Source organism: Pteropus vampyrus, unplaced genomic scaffold (assembly GCF_000151845.1).
Source record: "Pteropus vampyrus isolate Shadow unplaced genomic scaffold, Pvam_2.0 Scaffold83, whole genome shotgun sequence".
Taxonomy (NCBI): Eukaryota; Metazoa; Chordata; class Mammalia; order Chiroptera; family Pteropodidae; genus Pteropus; species Pteropus vampyrus.
In genome coordinates, this window is record NW_011888864.1 from 5,602,907 (window position 1) to 5,616,264 (window position 13,358).

The following is a 13,358-nucleotide window of genomic DNA, read 5'->3' on the forward strand; positions in this document are numbered from 1 at the left end:
ATGCTAAATGTCCCAGAGAGAAATCATGTATTAGAAACTAAAAGGTGTCTCTAAGTCAGTTAGATTGACCTATGTAAAGTGTAGGTCTTAAACACACACACGTCCTTATATATTTCTACCTATAATTAAAGACTCTTCTCCCTGATCTCATTCAATTTATTGAAATGCTAATATGAAGAGCTCCTACAGTTTGCCCTTATTTTCCCCAAATGCCATGTTTTCCTGAATTGAATCCCCGAAGAAGAAACTGGAAGCTCCTAAGCAGACTGCCTGGTGGACAACATTTGTATTTCAAAAGCTGAGTTTGTAAAGTTAAATTTTCTAATTGGTGAATTTTTGACCTTGCTAATGAGGATTCTAACTACTAACACTGGTCCTAGAGAGGGTGACTGTTCATGCTGGCCTTAAATCATAGGCAGCGAGAAGTAGACTAGAACAGGGATAGAAACTGATATTAAGTTTTAAGATTATCTGCTCATTTTTTTATCTAGTAAGAGCTCTTGAAAGTTCCAACCCGCGTCAGCTGTTCGAAGTGGAGTCATTGAAAGGCTTTGTACCCACAGTTAGCCAGGGCCTTCATAGGGGCATAAGGCACCCCTGCAGGCTGGCGTGGAAATGCAGGCAGCAGTGTTTGCAGAGGGATAGGTCCCAAGGAAAGGTGACAGTAAGAGGACAAAATCAAGCAATCTCAGTCTTCTCTAGAACACTCTTCAGTTAGGGGCAATCCTTAACTATTAGAGATTTTATTAATAATATAGGTTAAACATGACCAGCATCTTGCTTAACAGGAACTCAGTTGAAGGCCTCTCTCAGTGAAACTCCTCAGGGCAAGAAAGCCTGGTTTAGGTTGGAGCTGAGAGCTGTATAGGCAGAGCTTACTCTGTAAGGTGGGTTATTATATCCCAATGGGTTTACAGAAAAGACCTGCTTACTACACTACTCTTGGGTTTGTATGGCATTAGAAGGTAACAGACATGGTAAATAGCTAAAAGTTAAGGGTGGAATGAATGCTAAAGAGGCAGTGTGCTTTTGGAGCACAATGGTGAATTCTCACCGAAAGACTTGGGGAAGGTTACATTTGCAATGGACCTTGAGCAGAAAGTAGAATTTTTATGGGCAGAGTGGGGCATTCCTTGTGGCAGACACCAAGAGCAAAGATAAGTTTAAAATGTAATTGTGTTCAGAGATGGAAGCAAATGATATTCTGAGGCTGGAATCGGTGTAGGGGGTGGGAGGCATTCCTGGAGACAAAGGCTGTCTGGCAATAAACTCAACTATTTGATCAAAGTTCTGATTTTTTTTTTTTTTTTAATTAAAGCAAACATAAAAATGGAAGTTACATGTTGAATCAATAAACAGCACTTTTTTCTACATGCATTTTGAACAAGACAGATCAGAATCATTCCTGGAGACAAAGGCTGTCTGGCAATAAACTCAACTATTTGATCAGAGTTCTGATTTTTTTTTTTTTTAATTAAAACAAACATAAAAACGGAGGGACCAGTATAATGAACTTTCATATATCCAAGTAGATTTAATAGTTAGTTAAAACAGTTTCTTTTGGGGGCCATATTTTTTTGTTGTTGAAGCAGTTTAAATTCCAGACAACATAATATTTCACCCCTAGATAGTACAGTAGGCACTACAAAAAAAAGGCTTTTTCTCGTGTGACCATAATACCGTTGTCACCTAATCAAATTGACAGTAACTGCTTAATGTTTTCTAAAACCCAGTCTACAGTCATTTCCTTGATTGCCTCAGAAATATACTTACTTTTGGTTTGTATGACTCGGAATCCAAACCGGGGCCAAACGTCTTTTCATCTACGATAGGGATTTGGCAAACTTTTTCGGAAAAGGGCCCAACATTAACTCAGGCTTTGTGGCCCTTGTGGCCTCTGTTGCAACTACTCAACTGCTTTGTACTGCAAAGATGACGGACGCTGTGTAAGTGAATTAGCATGGATATGTTCCAATAACATTTTGTTTTCAGAGTTTTTTGTTTTAAACTCCACTGGTGGGCTGGACTTACCAGAGGGCCATAGTTTCTGAAACCGTTGTCTGAAGCAGTCCGCATGGGTTTCTTTAGTGACGTATTGATGTCACTTGGTTGCCTGTAGATCCCTCACATTCTGAATTTATTCAGCTTTTTGTATAGTATGGTTTAGCTTGCTCATCCACTTATATTTTCTGTAAGCAGGAAGTTATATCTAAAGGCTTAATTAGGTTCAGGTTCACCATTTTTGGCAAATATATGTCAAGTGTGGTATGAATTTTTTTTTAATTTACTGGAGCGACATTGGTTAATAAAATTATATAGAGTTCAAGTGTACAGTTCTATAATACACCACCTATATATTGCATTGTGTGTTCACCACCCAAAAACAAAACTTCTGTCACCATATATTTGACCTCCCCCCTTTTTAAAATATAAATTTATGACTTCAAAAGACTGGGGAGCCCTCATCTAGGAAGCTCATTTTTTCTAAAGTAGTCTTTGCCTGATGGCTCAGAATATAGTTTTCCCTTTCTCATCTTATTTTCCTTACTTATGGAGAGGATATAACTGCTATTTCCCAAAGAAGTTGAGAACTTTGAACTCCTCTGCTAGGTTAGTGGGAACTTTCTTCAAGGCACCCTGTGGCCTCGCAGGCTGGTGGAACACATTTTCCCATTGAATAAAAGTACCTTTTGTCCTGGGGCCCACACCTAAGGACTGAGATGCCTTCCAGCAGGGGCTGGGTGATTTTGTTTTTAAGTTCCTTGACACTTAAACACTCCACTTTCTTTACTCACCTTCCTCTTCATCTCACCCCCCAGCAGGAGTGAGAACGGGATACCTGGTCCATGGGCTTCTGGTCGTGCTGTGAGGTGGGAGTACTTGTCCTGGTGTCCTGTTCAGAAGGATTCTGAAGTCAGAGGCTTTTCAGACTCTCAGACTTGCTGTGGTGCTGGATTCCAGGGCTACACGGTTTTGAAGAAACAGGCTTACAGGTGAGAATTGTTTTTTCCTCTGTTCTAGAATGTTTGTTCTGAATTGTAGAGCACCAGAGAAAGTATGCTGACAAGTATTGTCAGGCGGAAGTCTTATCTTTTTGTCACTTAAGAACAGTAGGTGAAACTGTTCATCCCTGTACCCATTTTTTCCATATGACATGCCATCGGTTTGTGGTCTTTTTCTTATTGATTTGTAAGAATTATTTATACGCTGAGGATGCTAATCTTTTGTCATATAGTATGTTACAACTATTTCCCCATTTTTTTTTTTTTTACTTTGTTTATTCTACTTATGCTCTGCAGAAAATTTTAATTTTATATAGGGAAAAATATCAATCTCCTTTCACAATTTCCTTGCTTTGTGTTTTGCTTAGACCTGCCACTTCAGGATTATTTTTTTAGGTGAGGCAACCCTTGGTTGACCTCACAGATTGCAAGGACTTTGTCAGCTTACAGTCCTTTTTTTTTTAATTTTTTACGCCTACAGCACCTAGTCTTCCTAGGTGATCTCCCATCTAAGTACTAACCAGGCCTGACCCTGCTCAGCTTTCGAGATGAGATGGGATCGGGCTTGTTCAGGGTGGCATGGCCGTAGACAAGATTATTTTTTTTAAGTTTGTGTTAACGTAGACAAATGAACGTATGATAAGAGCTAAGAACATGTGATTCTGAAACAGAATAATATTGAAGGCAGGTATTTCTACCAAATAATATAATATTAAATTGATTAAATATTGGCATTAAGACAGGCCCTACGTTGATAAGTGTTGAAGTTGGAAGTGGGTATTTGGGGGATTATTATATCATTATTTTTGTATATATTTGACTTCTCATAATAAGTTTAAAGAGAAGGAATAGTAGATAGGGAAATCTATATCTTCTCCATTTGTTCATATGCAGAACTGTTCACTGTCTCTGTGCTAAACAGTGGAGGTATTATGTTCATAAATGCACAAGGCCTTGGAACTTCTATTTCTCATTTAGGAGACAGATATTGCCAGGGTTAATGGGACCATCTTCTGGGTCAGACTGCCTGGCTTCAAATCCTGGCTCTGCCATTTACTAGCCAGTTGATTTTGAACTTTTTAATTTTAAAAATAGGCATAACCATCATGTCTACCTGATAGGATTGTTGGGAAGATTGAGAAAACCCATGAAAAATGCTTTACATGGTACTTGGCATTTAGTACATGCTCAATAAATGTAAACTTTAAACGAGAATCATTGCAGTCAAGCAAGGACTAAGGTGGAAAGGTGTAGGTGCTAAGAGAATGTATGGAGTAAGGATCACGACCTCACCTGGGCTGGTTAGGTAGAATCTGGAAATGTGAGATATGGAAGATCACGTCTTTTAATACAATGAATGAGCCCTTCGTTGATGAAGTAAGGGGGCAACAGAGAAAGGGCACAGGCAAAGGCTACCGACTGAGAGAAGCATGTCTGCTTTTGTATGTTTCCTAGTGCTGCCAGATCTCACTGGGCTGAAATCAAGGCATCAGAGGGGCTGTGCCCCACCTGGAAGCCCTAGAGGAGAGTCTGTTTTCTGCCCGCAATTCTTGGCTCATTGGCCTTGTCCCTCCACCTTGAAAGGTAGACACATTGCATCCCTTTGACCCTTCCACCGTGGTCACAGCTCCCTCTCTGCCCCAAGCCAGGAAACCTCCTTCGCTTTTAAGGACTCAGTTAGACTGGGCCCATTTGGATAATCCAGAATAATTACTGCATCTCAAGGCCCGTAACTTTAATCACATCTGAAAAGTCTCTTGTGCCACGCAAGGTAACATGTTCATAGGTTCTGGGGATTGGGATATGGACATCTTTTGGCGGGAGGCAGCCGAAATATAGTCACTTTGCCTAGTAATGAAATAGCTGCTGCAGGATCAGGGCAACTCCTCAGATGTTTGGGGGCAGTCAGATGCATTACTGCCAGGTGCTCATAATTCTCAGCCTGCTTCCACTGCTCTTCCATGATGAGGCAGTGACTCTGCTCTAGACTATGCTAGACTCTTGGGACCCCTCCGTCAGCACTGGTATGAGAGGCTTCTGAGTGACTTTGGCTCTACATGTGAAGTGTCACCCATTCTTCAGAGCTTGACTGATGGGCTGTCAGAAACCTTAGATTCACTCTTATGCCCCCATCCTCCCCACAGGTCACACCCACCTCTGCACTCTGATGGGCTTTTTGCTACTGCAGCTATTTTACAAACTTTTAGTTTTTTCCATTATTTTTACCTGTGTAATTGTTTTTGCACTCTAACCTTAAACACTGTTAGACTATTTTAAACAAAATTCATACTAAAATGTTTAGTATTTTCTCATCTATTAATGCCGATCAGATGAGAACTGGGCCTTCCTCATTTTGATTCCCTAGTAGCGCCTTCCATACAATAGGCAACCAGTCAGAGCTCATTTCCAGTTAGTCGGGAGTGTTTTTATAGAACTTACATTTGAGTTATGCCAGAAAAAGTTTGAGTGAGGAAGACTAAATTAGATATTTCAATATTATAACTGTACTTTTGTCCATTTGTTCAAATTACAACTGCTTTTAAACTTTTTGAGCATTAATTAACCTCTTCCTGCTGTCATTTGTACTTAAGAGTATGCAGCAGATAAGTTAATGAAAATTATTAATATTTCTACATCTCATGATGGTTTTACTAATTTATGAGCATTAATGAGATTTGAAAAGCATTCTTTAAGCCATTATTTTCTAAAAGAATCACAACTGCCTACTTTGAATTAGTCTTTCTCCCATGATTTGGTTTTCTGTAAAGTTAGATGCACATTATAAAAGCCTAATGAAAATCATTAGAGGAAATTAGTATATCATATAAATGAATAAAGAACTGTTAGATGGCACACTTGGGAGTATTTATGAAAACCAAGTCATCGGTTTTTTTCTCTCTCAGCATTTTATTATAAACATTTAGAGCCACACTGAAAAGTAGAGGACAGTGAAACCCTCATGTACCAACACAGCATCAACAATCTATGCACCATCCTGGCTTTGCCATGCTGCTCGCATTCGACAGTCCTCCTCTGTTTTTGAATTTTTATTTGGTGTTTCTGGAGAATTTTGAAGCAAATATCAGAAATCATACCATTCCACCTCTAAATATTTTAGTATGAATTTTGTTTTAGTTTTTACATAACTACAATTCTATCTAACAATGAACAAAATATCCTTACTATCATCTAATACTGTATTCACATTTCCACAATTGTTGAAAAAAAGTCTTGTTTATTCATATCCGGATCAAAACAAAGCCCATTTTATTTGGTTTATATCTCTCTTAAGTGTCTTTTAATAATAAGTGAAGTATGCCAGGCATTAGCTTAATTCACAGTTCTTTTATTCTTACCTTTACCTTTTATTTTTACCTCACTTTAGAGTAGTTTCATGCTCTCATTTTTTTTATTATTTGAACTTATATAAAGTAAAATTGACCTTTTTGTTGTGTAATTATATGATTTTTAAAATTGATTCATGTAACCATCATCACAGTCTTGATGCAGATCAGTTCTACCACCAAAAAAACCTGGAAAACAAAACCAAACCACCTCTCCCTCGTTCTGTCCCCTTGTAGTCAAACCCTCACCCTACCCCTAATCTCTGACAGCTCTTCACCTGGTCACCATTTTTATAAGTTTTGCCTTTTCTAGAATATCACATAAATTATATAGTACGGAACTTTTAAGACTGGCTTCTTTTCGCTCAGTGTCTTTGAGATTCATCTAAGTGTGTATCCTTGCTGAATGATGTACCACAATTTGTATATCTAGTCACTGTTGAAGGACGTTTGTATTCTTTATAGTTTTTGGTGATTACGAATAGAGCTGCTGTAAACATTTGTATATAGATTTTATTTGATCAAAAGTATTCATCTTTCTAAGGCAGATGCCTAGGAGTGTGCGGGCTGGGTCATATGGTTAAGTGTCTTTGTAACTTTTAAAAAACTGCCAAACTGTTTTCCAGAATGTCTGTACCCCATCATTTGTATCTCTCCCAGCAATGTATGAGAGTTCCAGTTGCTCCATATTTTTGTCAGTACTTGATATTGTCAGGTTTTTTTCATTTGAGCCATCCTAATAGGTAGGTCATTTTTAAATTTAATTATCTGATTTCAGTTTTTTTTAGAACTATAAAATTTGTTTTTAATAATTCTTGAATAAATTACTGAATTAAATTTATATACCTGTTATAAAAATAAATATTTGTTTTTCTGGTGATATTCTACATTTAAATATGGCAAATACTCTATATTGGAAAAAATTAAAACTAGAATATTATATAGATAGGAGATCTTAAATCTCATCAGTTGACACATCATATTTGGAAAGGGTTACAAAATAGTATCAGAATACATGATGCATTTTGCAGTAATTCATTCATTATATGCAACTTGTGCATGTCTCATTCCTGTTTTACCGTTAGTGACCAATAGTGCCATAACTGCTTTTGCCATCAACACTTGTCATTTTAAATGGACTGCTCCTGTGTGTCTGAGGCAGTAGTAAAAGCTTCCATTTGAATACCTTTTTCCATATTAAAGCACATTGAGCTCAAAGAAGAAAACTATTTGAAATTTCTATTTGTGAAATAAAGATCATGCACCTCTCTTTGGAAGATTTAGGGATCATGGTCACGGTCACTGTTGCTTGAGGGTAGGATGTTGACTCCTGGATTAATAACCAAAATGTCACTGCTAGTGTTGTCCACAAGGTCATTGCTAAGGGAGGACCTGTCTTTAAATTCAGATCTCACCCATTAGCTGCTATGGTTTGAGCTTCCATTTGGTAGTATTACATTTAAAAACAGTGGAAATTACTGTAATCTAATTGGAAGAATGGTGTCCATATAAGTTTTATTTATATGGACACCATTTGTGATTTGAGATCTAAGTTTGTGATTAGATCTCTCTCCTTTTATTTCTGAAAAGTCGCTGGGTGGTTAGACCTATTGAGACTTTGTAACATAGGGCATTAAAAAGAAAAACTGAGCTGACAAAGGAAGATTGAGGATGAATTGCCAGATGGGCTTGAAGTTGTAGTCTGAAGCCTCACAGGCCTGGTAATAGGAAAATTTGGTAAAAAATGTAAAGAAATGGTATGGGTTTATGTGGTTATTTTTGGTTTATGTGGTTATTTATGGGTTTATGTGGTCATTTTTGGTTTAAAACCAATATTAATTGACCCTTACATCAATTAGAATTGGAATAAATAAAAAATAGTGAAGGATTAGAAAGGACCTTAACTCCATTGGATCCAAGTTTTTGTTTTGTTTAGAAAGTTATTGTGGATGTTCTTTAAACTTTATGCTTGTGGATATTTTTAAAAAGTCTTATAAATGTCCATGTATATTTTGGGGGATTGGAGGAAGGGATGCAAGAAATGGACTGGGGCCTTAAATCTGGGGCTTTAGAATACCAGACTAATACACCTGCTGCCCCCTGGTGGCAGCGTATTAAACAGTGCAGTTCAGAGGTGAGGAATTCTAAAGAGCTAAGTCCATTGTACAAACTGTACAAAAGAATTGTAGATGGAGCCAGGAGATAGTATTGTTTTTCCAGCTTTTCTCATAATTACTATCTGTATGACCTTAGGCAAATCATTTCATTAGGTTAAAATCCAGATTTCTCTTTCTTCAACTTTATAATTTGTAAAGTTTCTTCCAGCTTTAACATCTAATTCTCCAGTAGTAATAGCGAATATTATATAGCAGAAGAAGTTCCACTTTTCCCTTTAGCAGCTGAATCCTAAAAAAACCTCAGATTTTTATTCTAGAAAGCAAGCTCTAGAGTAATTCCTGAAGTTTGATATGGATTCAGCTCTGGGCAGCACACGGCACAGCTCTATCTGTAGCACAGTCTATAATTGATCAGTATGATGACCCTGCATTATTATGACAGCTTACAAGTTACATCATTTAAAAAAATAATTTTCTTATTTTTAATTATGGTTAAAAAAAACCTACAACATAAAATTTACCATCGTAACCATTTTCAGTAGTATTAAGTATATTCACATTGTCGTATAACAGATCTCCAAAACTATTTCATCTTGCAAAACTGAAACTCTTTACCCACTACTCAACAACTCCCATTTCTCTTCCCCCCATCTCTTGGCAACCACCATTCTCCTTTCTGTCTCTATGAATTTGACTATTCTCGTTACCTCTTATCAGTGGAATCATATAGTATTATGTCCCCAAGGCTCACTCATGTCATAGTATGTGACAGTTTCCTTTTTAAGGCTGAGTATTGTATATAGATAGTACATTTTGTTTATCCATTCCTCTGTTGATGGACACTTGGGTTGCTTCCACTTCTTAGTTATTGTAAATAATGCTGCAGTGAACGTAGGTGTACTGTATCGTTTAGTATGCAGTATTTCCTAGTGCAAAGAGGGTTTATATAATTTTTTTCTGTGCATAGCAGGTTTAACTTCATTATACACCATTCAGCCATGCTGGATGACTAGGATATGGCTTTTTGTATGCATGATTAAGTTAAGAAGGAACTAACATTTATTGAACACAAATTATAGGCTAGGTACTTATATATCAGTGATACATTCTGTTGTTTAGTTCTTATAATAATTCTGTGATTTACCCTTCTCTCAGAAGGGGACTAATACTTATTAAAGTGACTGTGTGCCAGACTTTTATCTATTTATATAATCTTCATCAATCATTGGTGTGGGCATTATCACCCTAAATTTACAGATGGTAATTGAGGTTTGGAGAGTTGAAACACCTTGAACAAGGTCACACAGCTAAAAGATGGCAGAATTTTACCTGACTATGAAGTAAAATACATCTAGTTCAAAAGTATGTGTTCTTCTACACCATGCCTTCTCCTTCCAGAACAACACTATATATCTGTGATCTGGAGGATATTGGAACAATATCAGAAAATTACACTGCTGTAATAATTTATAAATATAAAAACTTCTGTAACATCTTTCCATTAAATAATAGCCCTTTGGGTTTTCCTTGCAGAGAAATAGCATTAGTTCAGATGAATTCATCTGAACGATATCAAGGCTTGCATCCTGGGTGATTTTGCAAAATAAGTCTCTCTAGGACTTCCAAAAGAGTGGTTCTCAGGTGCCAGTTCCGCCCCGCCCCCCCAGTTTCTGAGGTTATCTTCCACTGTTGTTATTTCCACTTTTTCCTTCTCCCCTTCCTTTGGCTTGGTAGAGAGCTTAGACCATTTCCATTATTCTTTGCTCTACCTCTCTGAATGCTATAGCATTTTGTACTAGAGCTTTGGTCTGCTCCCAGCAAGTTCGTGGAGCGGCCCATTGCAACATTTTCTCCCATGTGGGATTTTTAGATTAACAAAGAAGTGGTGATACATCATTTGAAAAGCCATTTAAGCTTCTCTAAGAGTACCCGTGCACCTAAGAACATTTACCTTGTGACTTCATAAACGCAGAGATGGTAAAGGTCAAGAATACTTCCAGAGATTCATTTTAGGCCTTCAGTAACCCCCAGAAGCAGGATGTTGGCCAGTAAATACAAAAAGTGTGAGTCGCAGAAATTATAGTCGCCACCAAATATCCATTCTCTCCTTCATCTTCAATTACTGATTCCCAGTTTTATTCAGAGTGACCATGTGTCTCAAGTTATTGGTAAAAGAGAGGAAGCAGAAATGTGTGGAATTTCTGGGAAGTTTTGCAAGGGAAGGAACTTGATTCACCTGGAAGTATAGGGCTCGTGTTTCTCACCCTGCTCTTCATCAATCCTTCTCCTTTGCATGCAGATATTATGGCTAGTGTTCTGCCATCTTCTCTAATGAGGAGACCTTGAGGAAGGAAGCCTCATGCTAGTAGTGACACAGGGGAACCTGGTGTGCTCATGAAGGGATGCAAGAAATGGACTGGGGCCTTAAATCTGGGGCTTTAGAATACCAGACTAATACACCTGCTGCCCCCTGGTGGCAGCGTATTAAACAGTGCAGTTCAGAGGTGAGGAATTCTAAAGAGCTAAGTCCATTGTACAAACTGTACAAAAGAATTGTAGATGGAGCCAGGAGATAGTTTTGTTTTTCCAGCTTTTCTCATAATTACTATCTGTATGACCTTAGGCAAATCATTTCATTAGGTTAAAATCCAGATTTCTCTTTCTTCAACTTTATAATTTGTAAAGTTTCTTCCAGCTTTAACATCTAATTCTCCAGTAGTAATAGCGAATATTATATAGCAGAAGAAGTTCCACTTTTCCCTTTAGCAGCTGAATCCTAAAAAAACCTCAGATTTTTATTCTAGAAAGCAAGCTCTAGAGTAATTCCTGAAGTTTGATATGGATTCAGCTCTGGGCAGCACACGGCACAGCTCTATCTGTAGCACAGTCTATAATTGATCAGTATGATGACCCTGCATTATTATGACAGCTTACAAGTTACATCATTTAAAAAAATAATTTTCTTATTTTTAATTATGGTTAAAAAAAACCTACAACATAAAATTTACCATCGTAACCATTTTCAGTAGTATTAAGTATATTCACATTGTCGTATAACAGATCTCCAAAACTATTTCATCTTGCAAAACTGAAACTCTTTACCCACTACTCAACAACTCCCATTTCTCTTCCCCCCATCTCTTGGCAACCACCATTCTCCTTTCTGTCTCTATGAATTTGACTATTCTCGTTACCTCTTATCAGTGGAATCATATAGTATTATGTCCCCAAGGCTCACTCATGTCATAGTATGTGACAGTTTCCTTTTTAAGGCTGAGTATTGTATATAGATAGTACATTTTGTTTATCCATTCCTCTGTTGATGGACACTTGGGTTGCTTCCACTTCTTAGTTATTGTAAATAATGCTGCAGTGAACGTAGGTGTACTGTATCGTTTAGTATGCAGTATTTCCTAGTGCAAAGAGGGTTTATATAATTTTTTTCTGTGCATAGCAGGTTTAACTTCATTATACACCATTCAGCCATGCTGGATGACTAGGATATGGCTTTTTGTATGCATGATTAAGTTAAGAAGGAACTAACATTTATTGAACACAAATTATAGGCTAGGTACTTATATATCAGTGATACATTCTGTTGTTTAGTTCTTATAATAATTCTGTGATTTACCCTTCTCTCAGAAGGGGACTAATACTTATTAAAGTGACTGTGTGCCAGACTTTTATCTATTTATATAATCTTCATCAATCATTGGTGTGGGCATTATCACCCTAAATTTACAGATGGTAATTGAGGTTTGGAGAGTTGAAACACCTTGAACAAGGTCACACAGCTAAAAGATGGCAGAATTTTACCTGACTATGAAGTAAAATACATCTAGTTCAAAAGTATGTGTTCTTCTACACCATGCCTTCTCCTTCCAGAACAACACTATATATCTGTGATCTGGAGGATATTGGAACAATATCAGAAAATTACACTGCTGTAATAATTTATAAATATAAAAACTTCTGTAACATCTTTCCATTAAATAATAGCCCTTTGGGTTTTCCTTGCAGAGAAATAGCATTAGTTCAGATGAATTCATCTGAAAGATATCAAGGCTTGCATCCTGGGTGATTTTGCAAAATAAGTCTCTCTAGGACTTCCAAAAGAGTGGTTCTCAGGTGCCAGTTCCGCCCCGCCCCCCCAGTTTCTGAGGTTATCTTCCACTGTTGTTATTTCCACTTTTTCCTTCTCCCCTTCCTTTGGCTTGGTAGAGAGCTTAGACCATTTCCATTATTCTTTGCTCCACCTCTCTGAATGCTATAGCATTTTGTACTAGAGCTTTGGTCTGCTCCAAAGCTCTAGTACAAAATTCGTGGAGCGGCCCATTGCAACATTTTCTCCCATGTGGGATTTTTAGATTAACAAAGAAGTGGTGATACATCATTTGAAAAGCCATTTAAGCTTCTCTAAGAGTACCCGTGCACCTAAGAACATTTACCTTGTGACTTCATAAACGCAGAGATGGTAAAGGTCAAGAATACTTCCAGAGATTCATTTCAGGCCTTCAGTAACCCCCAGAAGCAGGATGTTGGCCAGTAAATACAAAAAGTGTGAGTCGCAGAAATTATAGTCGCCACCAAATATCCATTCTCTCCTTCATCTTCAATTACTGATTCCCAGTTTTATTCAGAGTGACCATGTGTCTCAAGTTATTGGTAAAAGAGAGGAAGCAGAAATGTATAGGGCTCGTGTTTCTCACCCTGCTCTTCATCAATCCTTCTCCTTTGCATGCAGATATTATGGCTAGTGTTCTGCCATCTTCTCTAATGAGGAGACCTTGAGGAAGGAAGCCTCATGCTAGTAGTGACACAGGGGAACCTGGTGTGCTCATTTGCACAAATGATAACAAATTCTTCCCACCCTCTTATGCATGCATATGTGCGGT

At 37.6% G+C, this 13,358-nt stretch overlaps 1 protein-coding gene and 1 pseudogene across 5 annotated transcripts in view; one reads left to right on the forward strand and one right to left on the reverse strand.

The window, feature by feature from the left end:
- The first annotated feature begins 2,820 nt into the window (after positions 1 to 2,820).
- The window catches only part of GGACT (gamma-glutamylamine cyclotransferase), a 45,815-nt gene continuing 35,277 nt past the window's right edge, over positions 2,821 to 13,358 (forward strand). For 3 of the 5 annotated variants that reach the window (XM_023532418.1, XM_011363203.2, XM_011363202.2), the window contains exon 1: positions 2,821 to 2,993. The gene's annotated coding sequence lies outside the window, so the exon portion shown is untranslated. Of the gene's footprint in view, positions 2,994 to 4,457; positions 4,587 to 13,358 lie in introns of all 5 variants that reach the window. The other 2 variants (XM_023532417.1, XM_011363204.2) reach the window with 1 other exon arrangement.
- On the reverse strand, positions 3,475 to 3,593 carry LOC111741950 (annotated as a pseudogene).